Here is a 14,916-nt window from a genome sequence, read left to right as displayed (position 1 = left end):
ATATCACCCTAGTTTTATTTTCATTTCTTATCTGCAAAATTTTATTCTGTCTTGCAATTTCTTCTCATCTCAGTCTATCCTATGTGAAGTGATCAGATCAAACTTGTTGGAGAACAGTTTTTATCTTGTTACTCTCTTGTACAAAAGTGACTAAGAGAACAAAAAGGCATCCATATTTCATTAAGAATCAAGTACAAAATCTTTAGTCAAATGATTATGGATGTCATAAATCCAATGGCCTGTTAACTTTAAAAATAGGCTTATTTATTTGAAAGGCAGAGTGACAGGGAGGGAAATAAAGGGATGGAGGGAGGGAAGGACAAAGAGAGGGAGGTAGAGGGGCAGAGAGAGAGAGACAGAAAACCACAGCGCTGGGAGGGGTGTTTCACCTGCTGATTCACTTGCCAAATGCCCACACAGCTGGAGTTGGGTCAGGCTGAAGCAAGGAGCCAGGAATTCCATTCAGATCTCACACATGGGTATTAGAGCCCTAGGTACTTGGGCCATCATCTGGTGCCACCCATGCACATTAATAGGAAGCTGGGTTAGAAGCAGAGGCAGGATTCAATCCCAGGCATTCTGATATGTGTTGTAGGCATCCCAAGTGGTACCTTAACCCACTGCACCATAATGCCATCTCTAGCATTTTATTTGACATTTCTTTGATATTTTGAATTGTTTTACCTAACTTTATTTTTCAGAGCTAGTATTGTGATCCAGCAGGTTAATCTGTTGCCAGTGATGCTGGCATCCCATATGAGCACCATCTTGCATCTCGGGTGCTGCATTTCCTATCCAGCTCCTTGCTAATGCATCTGGAAAGCAGCAGAAGATGATCCAAGTTCTTGAGTTCCTGCCTTCCATACAGGAAACCTGGATGGAGTTCCAGCTACTGGATTTGGCCTGACCCAGCCCCAGTCAAAGTGGCCATTTGGGGAGTGAACCAGCAGATGGGAGCTGGATTTCTCTCTCTCTCTTTTTCTCTCTCTCTCTGTATCTCTGTCTCTGCCTTTCAAATAAGTAAGTAAATCTTTTAAAAAGTGAATTTTTTTTCAAGTTTTTTCTCTAGCTTCTAGAATAGCATTCTCCCTTGGTGCTACAGCAATCTGTTGACTTGTCCTTCTCAATCTCTGAATAGAGCACAACACATCTCCCAAATGTTGACATCCTGTCACAGATGTTGGCCTCTTCTGTTCTCTAAACTACAGACTCTTGAGCACCTAAATAACTTTCATGCATTAACTTGCATACACATACCCGAGGACTCCAAAATCTTAGATTGCAGGTCTGACTTAGCTTTTATTTTCAAATGACTGATGAGAAAGCATGTCAGGAAGACAGCATTTAGCCTTGTGGTTAAGATGCCAGTGTCACATACTGGAGTTTCTGGGTTTGATTCCAAGTTCTGACCCCTGACTGCAGCTTCCTGCCAATGCAGATCCTGGAAGGCAGCAGTGTGATGGTTCAAATGATTGAGTTCCCTGCTCCAAGGCCATCCCTGAACATTGTGTACATTTGAGCAGTGAACCAGAGGGTGAATCTTTCTTCTCTGTTTTTTTTTTTTTTTGCCTCTCAAATTAAAACACAAAATAAAACAAAAAAACAGTGTCTGTGTCTTCCAATAAAATGGCTTAATGGCTAAAAGTATTTTCATTGTTAAATTCAGCAAAAATAATTCTTGGATGTAAATGATATGTGAATAATGTATAATTATAAATCAAACTTACATAATGGATAGAGAAGAGAGAAGATGTGGGCAATAATTTTTACATTTGGATTTGATACATTTTTGTCATGTAACCTTAAAAAGTCCATGTGAATGCATTGTGCCTAAGTTTGATGTCCTTAAAATTATGGGCTCATCTGGTTGAGGCAGGTAATATAGGAGAGGTACCTGACAACTCATCTTGCTTCTGCCCTAGAACAGCTAAGAGACACTGGCAAGTCATTTTACCTCTCTAGTTCTTTCTCCTTTGTAACATAAGAAGACTGTCTATTTATTTCTTTTTTTTTTCTTTCTTTTTTTTAATTTAATGAGCATATATTTCCAAAGTACAGCTTATGGACCACAATAGCCTCCTCCCCCCCGTATCTTCCCTCCCACCCACAACACTCCCCTCTCCCACTCCCTCTCCCCTTCCCCTTCACATCATGATTAACTTTCAATTATCTTTATATACAGAAGATCATTTTAGCATATGTTCAGTAAAGATTTCCACATTTTGCTCCCACACAGAAACACAAAGTGTAAAATACTATTTGAATACTAGTTATAGCATTAATTAAACACCTAAGAGTAATTGTGTATTAATTACAGAGTTCAACCAATAGTTTTAAGTAGAATATAAAATGCATCTTTTGTATTGTTGTGGCTTCCCCCCTGACCTCCCTCCCTCCCGTGGCCCTCCCCTCACCCACTCCCTCTCCCATCCCGCCCTTCATCATGTTTCATTTTCAATTACCTTCATATCTTGAAGATCAACTTAGTATATACTAAGCAGGGATTTCAACAGGTTGCACTCACACAACCGAACCAGGTATAGGGTATTGTTCGACTAGTAGTGTTGTTTTTGAGTTTCATAGTTAAACATATTAAGGACAGAGATCCTGCGTGGGGAGCATGAACCCAGTAAATCCTGTTGTTGATTTAACAATTGGCACTCTTACTTATGATGTCAGCAATCACCTGAGACTCTTGCTATGAGCTGTCTAGGCTATGGAAGCCCCTTGAGTTCAGCAACTCTGAATTTGTTTAGTCAAGGCCATATCACAGTGGAGGTTCCTTCCTCCCTTCAGAGAAAGGTGCCTCTCTCCTTGATGGCCTGATCCTTCTGCTGGGGTGTTGTTCACCAGGATCCTTCATTTAGACTGTTTTTTGCCACCGTGTCATGGCTTTCCATGCCTGTGAGACTCTCATGGACCTTTTAGTCAGATCTGAATGTCCCAAGGGTTGATTCTGAGGCAGGAGTGCTGTTTTGGGCATTTGCCATTCTATGAGTCTGCTGTGTGTTCTGCTTCCCCCGCAGGATCATTCTCTCCCTTTTGATTCTATCTTTCATTATTTGCTTACACTGGTCTTATTTGTGTAATCTCTTTGACACTTACCCTATCTTTTGGATCAGTTGTGTATTTATATTTGTCACTTTACCAAGTGTGCTGGCATTGGTACCTGCCTCCTTGGTAAGATTGAGTTGAAATCCCCTGGCACATTTCCAGTTCCACCATTGGAGGTAGGTCTGAGTGAGTATGTGCCGTCCTATATATCTCCTCCCTCTCTTATTCCCACTCCCATGTTCCGCAGAGATCAATTTTCTGTTAATTTTTAAACACTTAAGCATGGTTGTGCATTGATTGCAGAGTTCAACCAGTGGTCTTGTGTAGAGCAAACCGAGCAACAACAACAACAACAAAAATACTAAAGGAACAAAATAGTAAGTTGTTCCTCAACAGTCTAGACAAGGGCTACTCATGTCATTGTCTCTCATAGTGTCCATTTCACTTCAATGGGTATCATTTTAGGTGCTCATTTAGTTGCCATCGATCAGGGAGAACATGTGATATCTATCCCTTTTGGACTGGCTTATTTCACTCAGCATGATGTTTTCCAGCTTCCTCCATTTTGTTGTAAATGCCCGGATTTCATTGTTTTTTTTTTTTTTACTGCTGTATAGTGTTCCATAGAGTAGATATCCCATAGTTTCTTTATCCAGTCATCCGTTGATGGACATTTAGGTTGATTCCATGTCTTAGCTATTGTGAATTGAGCTGCAACAAATATTGAGGTGCAAATGGCTTTTTTCACCCCTTTAATTCCATTTGGGTATCTTCCAAGGAGTGGGATGGCTGGGTCCTGTGGTAGTGCTATATTCAGGTTTCTGAGGACTCTCCAGACTGTCTTCCATAGAGGCTTTACCAGTTTGCATTCCCACCAACAGTGGATTAGTGTCCCCTTTTCTCCACATCCTCACCAGCATCTGTTGTTGGTTGATTTCTGTATGTAAGCCAATCTAACCAGAGTGAGGTGGTATTTCATTGTGGTTTTGATCTGCATTTCCCTGATGGCTAGGGATCCTGAGCATTTTTTCATGTGCCTGTTGGCCATTTGGATTTTCTCTATTGAAAAATGTCTGTTAAGGTCCTTGGCCCATTTTTTTATTGGGTTGTTTGTTTTGATTCTGTGGTGTTTTTTGATCATTGTGTAGATTCTAGTTGTTAATCCTTTATCTGTTGTGTGGTTTGCGAATAACATCTCCCATTCTGTTGGTTGCCTCTTCGCTTTCCTGACTGTTTCCTTTGCTGTTAGGAAACTCTTCAATTTGAGGTAATCCCATTTGTTTATTTTATCTTTGATTACCCATGCCTGTGGGGTCTTCTCCAGGAATTCTTCGCCTATTCCGATATCTTGAAAGGTTTCCCCTATGCTCTCAATTAGTTTCATGGTGTCGTGGCGCAACTCTAGTTCTTTGATCCATGTTGAGTGGATTTTTGTATAAGGTGTAAGGTAGGGGTCTTCCTTCATACTGCGACATGTGGACATCCAGTTTTCCCAGCACCATTTGTTGAAGAGGCTGTCCTTGTTCCAGGGGTTGGTTTTAGGTCCTTTGTCGAATATGAGTTGGTTATAGATGTTTGGATTGATCTCCGGTGTTTCTATTCTGTTCCATTGGTCTATCCATCTGTTTTTGTACCAGTACCAGGCTGTTTTGATTATAACTGCCCTGTAGTATGCCTTGAAGTCTGGAATTGTGATACCTCCGGCCTTGTTTTTATTGTTAAGGATTGCTTTAGCTATTCTGGGTCTCCTGTTTCTCCATATGAATTTCAGCATCATTTTTCTAGGTCTTTGAAGAATGACTTTGGTATTTTGATTGGTATTGCATTGAACTTGTAAATTGCTTTTGGGAGAATGGACATTTTGATGATATTGATTCTTCCAATCCATGAGCATGGCAGGTTTTTCCATTTTTTTGTGTCATCTTCTATTTCTTTCTTTAGTGTTTTGTAATTTTCATCATAGAGGTCTTTGACCTCCTTGGTTAAATTTATTCCAAGGTACTTTATTGTTTTTGTGGCTATCATGAATGGGATTGATCTTAGTAGTTCTTCCTTGGCCCTGGCATTGTCTGTGTATACAAAGGCTGTTGATTTCTGAGCATTGATTTTGTATCCTGCTACTTTACCAAACTCTTCTATGATTTCCAGTAGTCTCTTATAGGAGTTTATTGGGTCCCCTATATATAGTATCATGTCATCTGCAAAAAGGGATAGTTTAACTTCCTCCTTTCCCATTTGTATCCCTTTAATTTCTTTTTCTTGCCTGATGGCTCTGGCTAAGACTTCTAGGACTATATTGAATAGCAATGGTGAGAGTGGGCATCCTTGTCTGGTGCCAGTTCTCAATGGAAATGCCTCCAACTTTTCCCCATTCAATATGATGCTGGCCTTTGGTTTATCATAGACTGCCTTAATTGTGTTGAGGAATGTTCCTTCTAACCCCAATTTGCTTAGGGTTTTCATCATGAAAGGGTGTTGTATTTTGTCAAATGCTTTCTCTGCATCTATTGAGATAACCATATGATTTTTGTTTCTCAATTTATTAATGTGATGTATTACATTGATTGACTTTCGAATATTGAACCATCCCTGCATACCAGGGATAAATCCCACTTGGTCTGGGTGAATGATCTTTCTAATTTGTAGTTGGATTTGGTTTGCCAGGATTTTATTGAGTATTTTTGCATCTATGTTCATCAGGGAGATAGGTCTGTAGTTTTCTTTCTCTGTTGTGTCTTTTCTGGGCTTAGGAATTAAGGTGATATTGGCTTCATAGAAGGAATTTGGAAGGATTCCCTCTCTTTCAATCTTTTGGAATAATTTGAGAAGAACTGGGGTTAGTTGTTCTCTAAATGTCTGGTAAAATTCGGCAGTGAAGCCATCCGGTCCTGGGCTCCCTTTAAATACTTTAGTAATTTTTTCAGGTAGCCAGGCGCCCTGTAATTAGGTGTGTATACATTTATAATAGTAATATTTTCCTGTTGGATAGATCCTTTAATCATTATATAGTGCCCTTCTCTGTCTCTTTTAATAGTTTTTATGTTAAAGTCTGTTTTGTCTGATATTAGAATGGCCACACCAGCTCTTTTTTGATTTCCATTAGCTTGGAGTATCTTTTTCCATCCTTTCACTTTCAGTCTGCGTGCATCTTTGCTGATGAGGTGTGTCTCCTGAAGGCAGCATATAGATGGATTCTCTTTCTTTATCCAATCAGCTAGTCTATGTCTCTTTGTCGTGGAATTAAGACCATTCACATTCAATGTGATTACTGTTAAGTACTGTCTTTTCCCCTTCATGTTTCCTGAAACGAGCTGTTTATGTATTTTGAACTTTGTGGGTTACTCTACATCACTTTTTTTTTGCAGTGAAGTTCTTGTTTTTGTATTTCTGTGTGCAGCACGTCTTTGAGCAAGTGTTGTAGGGTTGGACGCGTGGATACAAATTCTTTCAGTTTCTGTTTGTCGTGGAAGATCTTTATTTCCCCTTCATTCATAAATGATAGCTTTGCAGGATATAGTATTCTAGGTTGGCACTGTTTGTCTTTTAAAACTTGAAATATATCATGCCATTGTCTCCTTGCCTGTAGTGTTTGTGATGAGAAGTCTGGGGTGAGTCTGATTGACTTACCCCTGAATGTGATTTGTTGTTGCTTTTCTCTGGCACATTTTAGGATTTGTTCTTTGTGTGTCACTGAACTGAGTGTTGCCACAATGTGTCGTGGTGAATTTCTCTTCTGGTCTACTCTGTTCGGAGTCCTGGCTATCTGTTGTATTTGTGTGTTGTTATCCAGCTGCCTTTGTTTAAAGTTTTCTGATATTTTTTCATTGAAGACGCCTTCTAATCCATTCTCTCTTTCCACCCCCTCAGGGACTCCTATTATCTGAAAATTACACCACTTGATTGAATCTTGTAGGTCTCCAACCGTATTTTTTAATTTTTTAATTTCTTCTTCCTGCGATTGAACTGACTGTATTATTTCTGGAAGTTTGTCTTCGAATTCTGATATTCGGTCTTCTATTTCATCTGTTCGATTTCTGAGGGATTCCACGGTGTTTTTTATATGGTCAATTGAGTTTTTCAGTTCTAGTATCTCATTCTGGCTTCTCTTTAGGATCTCTAATCCCTGAGCTTGTTTTTCATTCAGCTCTTGACACTGTTTCTCATTATTTCTAAGTATTCTGATTATTAATTTTCTGAATTCTTTTTCTGGCATGTTTTCAACTTCTTCTTCTTCTGCCTCTGTTATGGTTGGTTTAGCCTGCTCCATTGGCAAGTTTATATGTTCTTCTATATTTGTTTTGTCTTTTTGGCATTCCGTCTGGGTGATTTATCAGGTTGATTTCCCTCTACTATAGGCTGCTGTGAGTCTCTACCGATATCCAGTGTAATCAGGCTGCTCTACACAGCCCGCAGGTAAACAGACAGGATGGCTGCTCTCTGCCCACTGCAGCTCTGCATCCTGCACTTTTTCCCCACCAGCAGGCGCTATTCAGTTTTTTTTCTTGTAACTTGAGTAGAGGGGTGTCAGGACTTTGAGCTGCCCTCCCTCGAGCAAGAAGTGTCCTGTTGCTCCGCTCCACCTTTGGGCTCCACCTCCGAAGGTTAGCGTGGAGGCAAAGACAGTTCTCCTTTAAGCCCAAATGTAAACAGACAAAATGGCTGCTTCCCGCCAGCTGGAGCTCGGGGGAGGTGCCAAGAGATACTGGCTTACTCAGTCTCTCAATTAGTACCCCTGAATTGTGCACTCTCTCCGCAGGCACCACTCACTCTGTTCCGTTTTCTATTTCCTCCCCCACTCAGTCGTGTGTGTCTCAGTGTCCATCCCAGGGTGTGTTGGGGGAGGGGCTGCGGCAGCTGTGCCATGGTGCTGGGCGAGTGCCCCGTCTCACCTCAGCTTCCAGCACTGGTGCGTACACACTCCTGCTGGTGTCCTGAGTCTCAGGCGTCCGCATCCTCCTTGCATGTCCACCCTATCTCCCCAGTTTCATGAAGGGCTTCTCGATCCTTAAAAACTACAAATTCTCACCCCTCTTTCAACCTTCCCTTAGTGGACCTTCGCTGTGCTCCCTCCCTCTCTATTCCGCCATCAACAATGATGTCTTTCTATTTAAATGATTTACTCTACACATTCCTACCTTAAGGTAAGGTTCACATGACTGTGGAACATTTTGTGACTGTCAGGTCTTCTTCAATTCTACTGCACTGTTAACAGTGTAATAATCAAGTTGGCATTGAAGATGAAGTGCTAAACAACATAGGACTGCCAGGGCTTGTGGTTCTATTTGGAGTTACAAAGAATCATTTGAGTACATGGAAATTTTTAAATTTAAAAATAGAATCACTGAATTATTGTTCAGAATAAATATAGTTACTAAAATTTTTATTTATAATAATTGCATATTGCTAGTGTAATTTCTGATAGTATATTCCTAGTATTATATATTGTAATATTGGACAATAGTATATATTGAGTATTGTAGTTATATAATACTTATAGAATAACTAAAAGTATAGATATCAATATTTATTGCTCCTCTTTTACTGAATTTGATCATAGCATATGTCAATAAACCTTTCTATTTTAAATTAATGATTAAAGAGAGTATCCACTGTTCAGCCTAATGGCTTTGGCCTGGCCCACTCTGCAATGCTGTGGATATTTGAAGAATGAACCAAAGGATGAAAGATCTCTTCCTCTCTCACTCCCCCTCTTGCTGTAAATCTGCCTTCAAATAAATAACTAAATTTGTAAAACAAATTATCCACTACAAATTGAACACAATCAGAAGGAAAAATTCAAATTGGAAAATATAACAATTTGGTAAAGATGAAGGTATTTGTACAGTAAAGAGATTGTTATGTGACCCAGAATTTCCCCAAATTTTATGGAGGAAAAGGAGCACTGGTCACTGACTCTCACCCTTGGAGATTTACTTGACTTTTCTATCTGTATTTTCTGTTTTTTTTTTTTTTGGCACCTGTATAATTGTCAATCCAAGTTTGCATCTTTAGCTATTGTAGAAGGCAGTTGATCACCTTGCCACCCACCTCCAGTTTGACACACACACACACACACACACATACTCACACTCACACTCACACAGTTTGGTTAGGAATGCAGTCAGCCCATTGGGAAGTTTAATCTCTCTGGGAAGCTTATAATTTCTATGACTATCTGATGATTCTCAGAGGATGCATAAATGCATAAAAAGAAACCAATTTTTGTAAATATGGTAATCAAAATATTAAAAGCAAAAAATGGTAGAGAAGATGTTCACTTTCTGAAAAATAGAAAACACACTATTTTCCCTATTTCTTTCCACTGAATACAACTAAAACGTTTGTACATTATAGAGAAAACAAACATAAAAAGTCTGAAGTGTAGGGGTCAGCATTGTGGTGTAGTGCATTAAGCTGCTGCCTGCAATGCTGGCATCCCATCTGGGCACTAGTTTGTGTTCCTGCTGATCCCATCTGCTCCACTTCTGATCCAGTTTCCTTCCAATATGCCTGGGAGAACAGCAGAGGATGGCTGAAATGCATAGGTTGCTGCCACACACAAGGGAGACCTGGAAGAAGCTCCTGACTCCTGGCTTCAGTTTGGCCCATCCCTGGCTGTTGTGGCCATTTGGAGAGTGACCCAATGGATGGGAGATCTCTCACTCCCTCTCTCTGTAACTCTGTTTTTCAAATTAATAAATAAATCCTTAAAAAGAAAAAAGACTGAAAGGTAGAGAGAAGTAGGACAAACAGCTAGAGACTAGGACCCAAGAAATGAGATGGTGGAAAGTTCTCTAGCTTGTCCTTTGGCCTAATATATGTCAGACTTGGAACCCAACAACTGGTAACTCAGAAATGCCAGGAAGAAGACAAAAAAGTCCCAACAAAAGCTTTATTTCTTAAGCCAAATGATAAGGAAAGGGGCAGCCTCACAAGACAGATCTGTTTATTTTATTTTATTTTATTTTATTTTATTTTTTGACAGGCAGAATGGACAGTGAGAGAGAGAGAGACAGAGAGAAAGGTCTTCCTTTGCTGTTGCTTCACCCTCCAATGGCCGCCACGGCCGGCGCACTGCGCTGATCCGATGGCAGGAGCCAGGTACTTATCCTGGTCTCCCATGGGGTGCAGGGCCCAAGGACTTGGGCCATCCTCTACTGCACTCCCTGGCCACAGCAGAGAGCTGGCCTGGAAGAGGGGCAACCGGGCAGAATCTGGCACCCCGACCGGGACTAGAACCTGGTGCGCCGGCGCCACATGTGGAGGATTAGCCTAGTGAGCCACAGCGCTGGCCAAGACAGATCTGTTTAAACAATAACTGCCGACCTCTACCCAGGCCAGCAAATGCTGAAAGCAGAGTATAAACTGCAAATCTAGACAAGCTGAAAACCAGGGCCATCCATAGAAACCAGCAGAGAGCTGCATCTCCACACCTGTCCAAAAGGAAAAGGATTGTCCCTCCTTGCTGGGGGCCAACTATAAGCCAGCAGGGAACCTGGACTTATTTCCCATTTGAGAACAAAGCAGGACCTCTTCTGTTGGAAGAGCACAGCCCAAAACAGGTGCAATAGGTTTGGCTAAATAGGATGAGGTTCTCATCATAATTAATCAGACTCAGAAAATCACCTGTCATACCAAGAACGAAGCAAATCTCAACTTGAATAAACCCAGACAATCAGTAGATATCAACAATGAGAAAGCAGAGATGATGGAATTATCTGACAGGGTTTAAGGCAATAATTATAAATTTGACTGCCTATATTTGCAAAAGACATGATTGTCTCTATAAAACAACAAATTCAAGAATCTACAAAAATAAAATACTGAAGCCAATAAATCCAGTGAGGTCTTAGAGTACAAGATAAACATGAAACACAGTAGAATTTGTATAAAACAGCAATGAATTACAGGCAACAAAATGAAAAGTCTGATAGCAAGTATAGCCACTCAAGTGAAGAAAGGGATCAGCTTTAGAGCACAGCAGTTTATGCCACTGCATGTGATGCTGGCATCCCATGTGGCCACCTGTTCAGGTCCCAGCTGCTCCATTTCCAATCTAGCTTCCTACTTAACGTGCCTTGGAAAGCAGCAGAAGATGGCCCAAGTCTTTGGGTCCCTGCACACACATGGGAGACCCAGCTGAAGCTCTTGTCTCCTGGCTTCCTTCAACTTGGCCCAGCCATGGCTGATGTGGCCATTTCAGAAGTGAACCAGAGGATGGAAGATCTGTGTGTGTGTGTGCCATGTGCTTCTCCTTCTCTCTATGACTGCCTTTTAAGTAAATAAATCATAAAAAAACCCATAACTTGTAAATCTAGGCCGGCGCCGCGGCTCACTAGGCTAATCCTCCGCCTTGCGGCGCCGGCACACCGGGTTCTAGTCCCGGTCGGGGCGCCGGATTCTGTCCCGGTTGCCCCTCTTCCAGGCCAGCTCTCTGCTGTGGCCAGGGAGTGCAGTGGAGGATGGCCCAGGTGCTTGGGCCCTGCACCCCATGGGAGACCAGGAAAAGCACCTGGCTCCTGGCTCCTGCCATCGGATCAGTGCGGTGCGCTGGCCACAGCGCGCAGGCCGCGGCGGCCATTGGAGGGTGAACCAACGGCAAAAAGGAAGACCTTTCTCTCTGTCTCTCTCTCTCACTGTCCACTCTGCCTGTAAAAAAAAAAAAAAAAAAAAAAAAAAAAGAAAAAATCTAAAAAAACCCATAACTTGTAAATCTAACAAAAAATGTGTAGAACATATATATTGAAAACTACAAAACACTGATTAAAGAAAAAATACAAGTAACATTGTGTAAAAAACAGTAAACAAATAAACTGGACATTGAATAATCTTATTGACAGAGGAGATAGCTCTAAAAAGTAAGTACAGAAAGTGATGCTTTGAGCTATATTATTTCAATAAAATGCTATAATGGATGTATGAATAAAATACTGCAGGAGATAAGAAGAAATTATTCATCCTGCCTGGAGTTCATCTGTGAAGTTTTGAAGAAGTCCAATTTTATCAAAGAGCTGAATAATGTTAAGATCACCTCAATCAGAGGATAAAAGGCTATTTTAGGCACAAGAACAGTGCGTTCAAAGGGCTAAAGGTGTGGCACCAAACAAGAGGCTGACACTGACACTGACACAGAACAGTGAGATCTCTCCCTTGGTAGTAGACAAGGTGCTTCAAGACAGAGCTTGAAAATAGTTCTTGCTAACGCGCACTCTGGGAGACTGCAGATAATGACTCAAGTATGTGGGTCCTTGCCATTCCGGTGGGAGGTCCAGATGGAGTTTCCAGCTCTTGTTTTTGGCCTGGCCCAGCCTAGGCATTTGTGGGCAACTGAGGAATGAACTAGTGGATGGGAGGAGCTTTCTTTATCTGCCTCCATCTCTCTCATATCTAAAATAAATAAGTACAAACTTAATCATAAGGATGAAGATGATCTTGATCATTAGTCTGGTGTATCATCACAAGATTGGCACAATAGTTGGATAAACCTGTTATTCTTGATGATTTCAGAAATAATTCAAGAGATTTTTTTATGTCATTAAACTTGGTGAATTCCTTATTTATTTATTTTTTTGACAGACAGAATGGACAGTGAGAGAGACAGACAGAGAGAAAGGCCTTCCTTTTGCCATTGGTTCACCCTCTAATGGCTGCCACAGCGTGCTGATCTGAAGCCAGGTGCTTCTCCTGGTCTCCTATGCTGGTGCAGGACCCAAGGACTTGGGCCATCCTCCACTGCACTCCCGGGCCATAGCGGAGAGCTGGCCTGGAAGAGGGGCAACCGGGACAGAATCTGGCACCCTGACTGGGACTAGAACCTGGGGTGCCGGTGCCGCAGGTGGAGGATTAGCCTAGTGAGCCACGGCACTGGCTGAATTCCTTATTTATTGAAGGATTACTCTTGTTATTATGAAGTAAATGGAAAGTATGTCATCACAAAACTTAAAAGGAAGGAAGGATGGAGGGAGGGAAGGAGAAAGGGAGAATGAGAAATATTATGCTCTTAAGATTGTATATACAAAATACATCAAATCTGTTCCCTTGACATACATAAATTCTAAAAGGTAAATAAAGTAATGATTTCAAATTTTAAAATATCACATACTGTATTTTGATTAAAAGATTATTTTTATAGACAAAGATTATTTTGGAACTAAGAGAAAGTTGTGACCTAGCTAAAATAACTTTTACATTTATCCTATTCAAAGAGGATTTGTTATTAAAAGGCAGAGTCTAGAGTTTAGTTGTTCAGTCAATACAAATTCATGGAGGGGCTGGTGCTGTGGCTCAGCGGCTTAACACCCTGGACTGAAGCATCGGCATCCCATATGGGTGCCGGTTCTAGTCTTGGCTGCTCCTCTTCTGGCCCAGCTCTCTGCTATGGCCTGGGATAGCAGTAGAAGATGGCCCATGTCCTTGGGCCCCTGCACCCATGTGGGAGACCCAGAAGAAGCTGCTGGCTTCAGATTGGTGCAGCTCTGACTTTTGTGGTCCTCTGGGGAGTGAACCAGCGGATGGAAGACCTCCTGTCTCTACCTCTCTCTGTAACTCTGTCTTTCAAATAAATAAAAAATAAACCTTTAAAAAAATTCATGAAACATATAGAATGTGCCTTCCCAGGCAGTCAAGTCTTTTTGTCTCATCACTTAGTTTTTTTTTTCTCACGAGCATTTGTCAAAATCCAGAACTACCTTGTTTTATTTTGTGACTTATTACCTTTGACCCCAATGGATTGTAAATTCCACAGGGGCAGGAATTTCCTTTCTTCCTCTAGGTGTCACTAGGGCCTTATTTGAGTAGGTACTCAACAAGTATATTTTGAACCTGAGGTTGGGCTGGAGAATAATGAACTGTTGTACCTTAAGATGTTGAGCTGAGTCTTGAAGAATGTGTCAGATGTGGGAAGATTAAGGGAAGAGGGAGCAATCCAGACAGAAGGTCATCACGAGTAAAATCATGGTGTTTTTGTTTATTCTAATCGGGAAGGCAGCAAATGGATAGAAGCCATGATTTTATGTTAGATATTTTTGGTAAAAAAAAAATAAAGTTGTCAGGGTAGGGACATATTCTAATGAACATCCAAATCCAGACAGAATTTTGGAGCTGGAAGCATTTTTATCGATCTAGTCAACTCCCTTAGAGATGAAGTAACTGAGGTCCCAAGGGATGATGGTTACTGGGTTAACCAGAAAGTTAATGCTGTATGATCAGAATCTTATTCACTAACTTAAATCCAGTGCTCTTTCCATGGTACTTTGGAAATATTTGAAGAGAAAACAATATATGGTAAAATAGGTGTTTATTAAAAGAAATCTTGGGCCAGCACAGTGGCATAGCTGGTAAAGCCACTGCCTGCATTGCTGGCATCCCATATGGGTGCCAGTTTGAGTCCCAGTTGTTCCACTTCCCATCCAGCTCTCTGCTATGGCCTGGGAAAGCAGTAGAAGATGGCCTAGGTGCTTGGGCCTCTGCACCCACATGGGAGACCCAGAAGAAGCTTCTGGATCCTGGCTTCGGATAGGCCTAGCTCTAGCTTTTGCGGCCAATTGGGGAGTGAACCAGCTAATGGAAGACCTCTCTCTCCCTGTCTGCCTCTCTTTTTCTCTGTGTAATTCTGACTTTCAAATAAACAAATAAATCTTAAGAAAAAAAAAAAGAAATCTGACTCCATATGTAAGATGAATTGGAAAAAGGAAATATGAGAGAACCCACAAAGACTATGAAGTAACATTGGCATGACACAAATGAAGCCTTGATGATGGTAGTGAATATGTGAAGGAGAAAGAATAGATACCATTGGAGGTTAAACAAGCACAACAAAATCAAGTGCTACTCCTTCAATGGTTCACCCTATGAGAAAATAGC

This window comes from Oryctolagus cuniculus, chromosome 8 (genome assembly GCF_051225735.1).
Source record: "Oryctolagus cuniculus isolate XC-2025 breed Fujian yellow rabbit chromosome 8, ASM5122573v1, whole genome shotgun sequence".
Classification (NCBI taxonomy): domain Eukaryota; kingdom Metazoa; phylum Chordata; class Mammalia; order Lagomorpha; family Leporidae; genus Oryctolagus; species Oryctolagus cuniculus.
The sequence above is the reverse complement of the archived record's forward strand: the minus strand, read 5'-3'. Positions refer to the sequence as shown.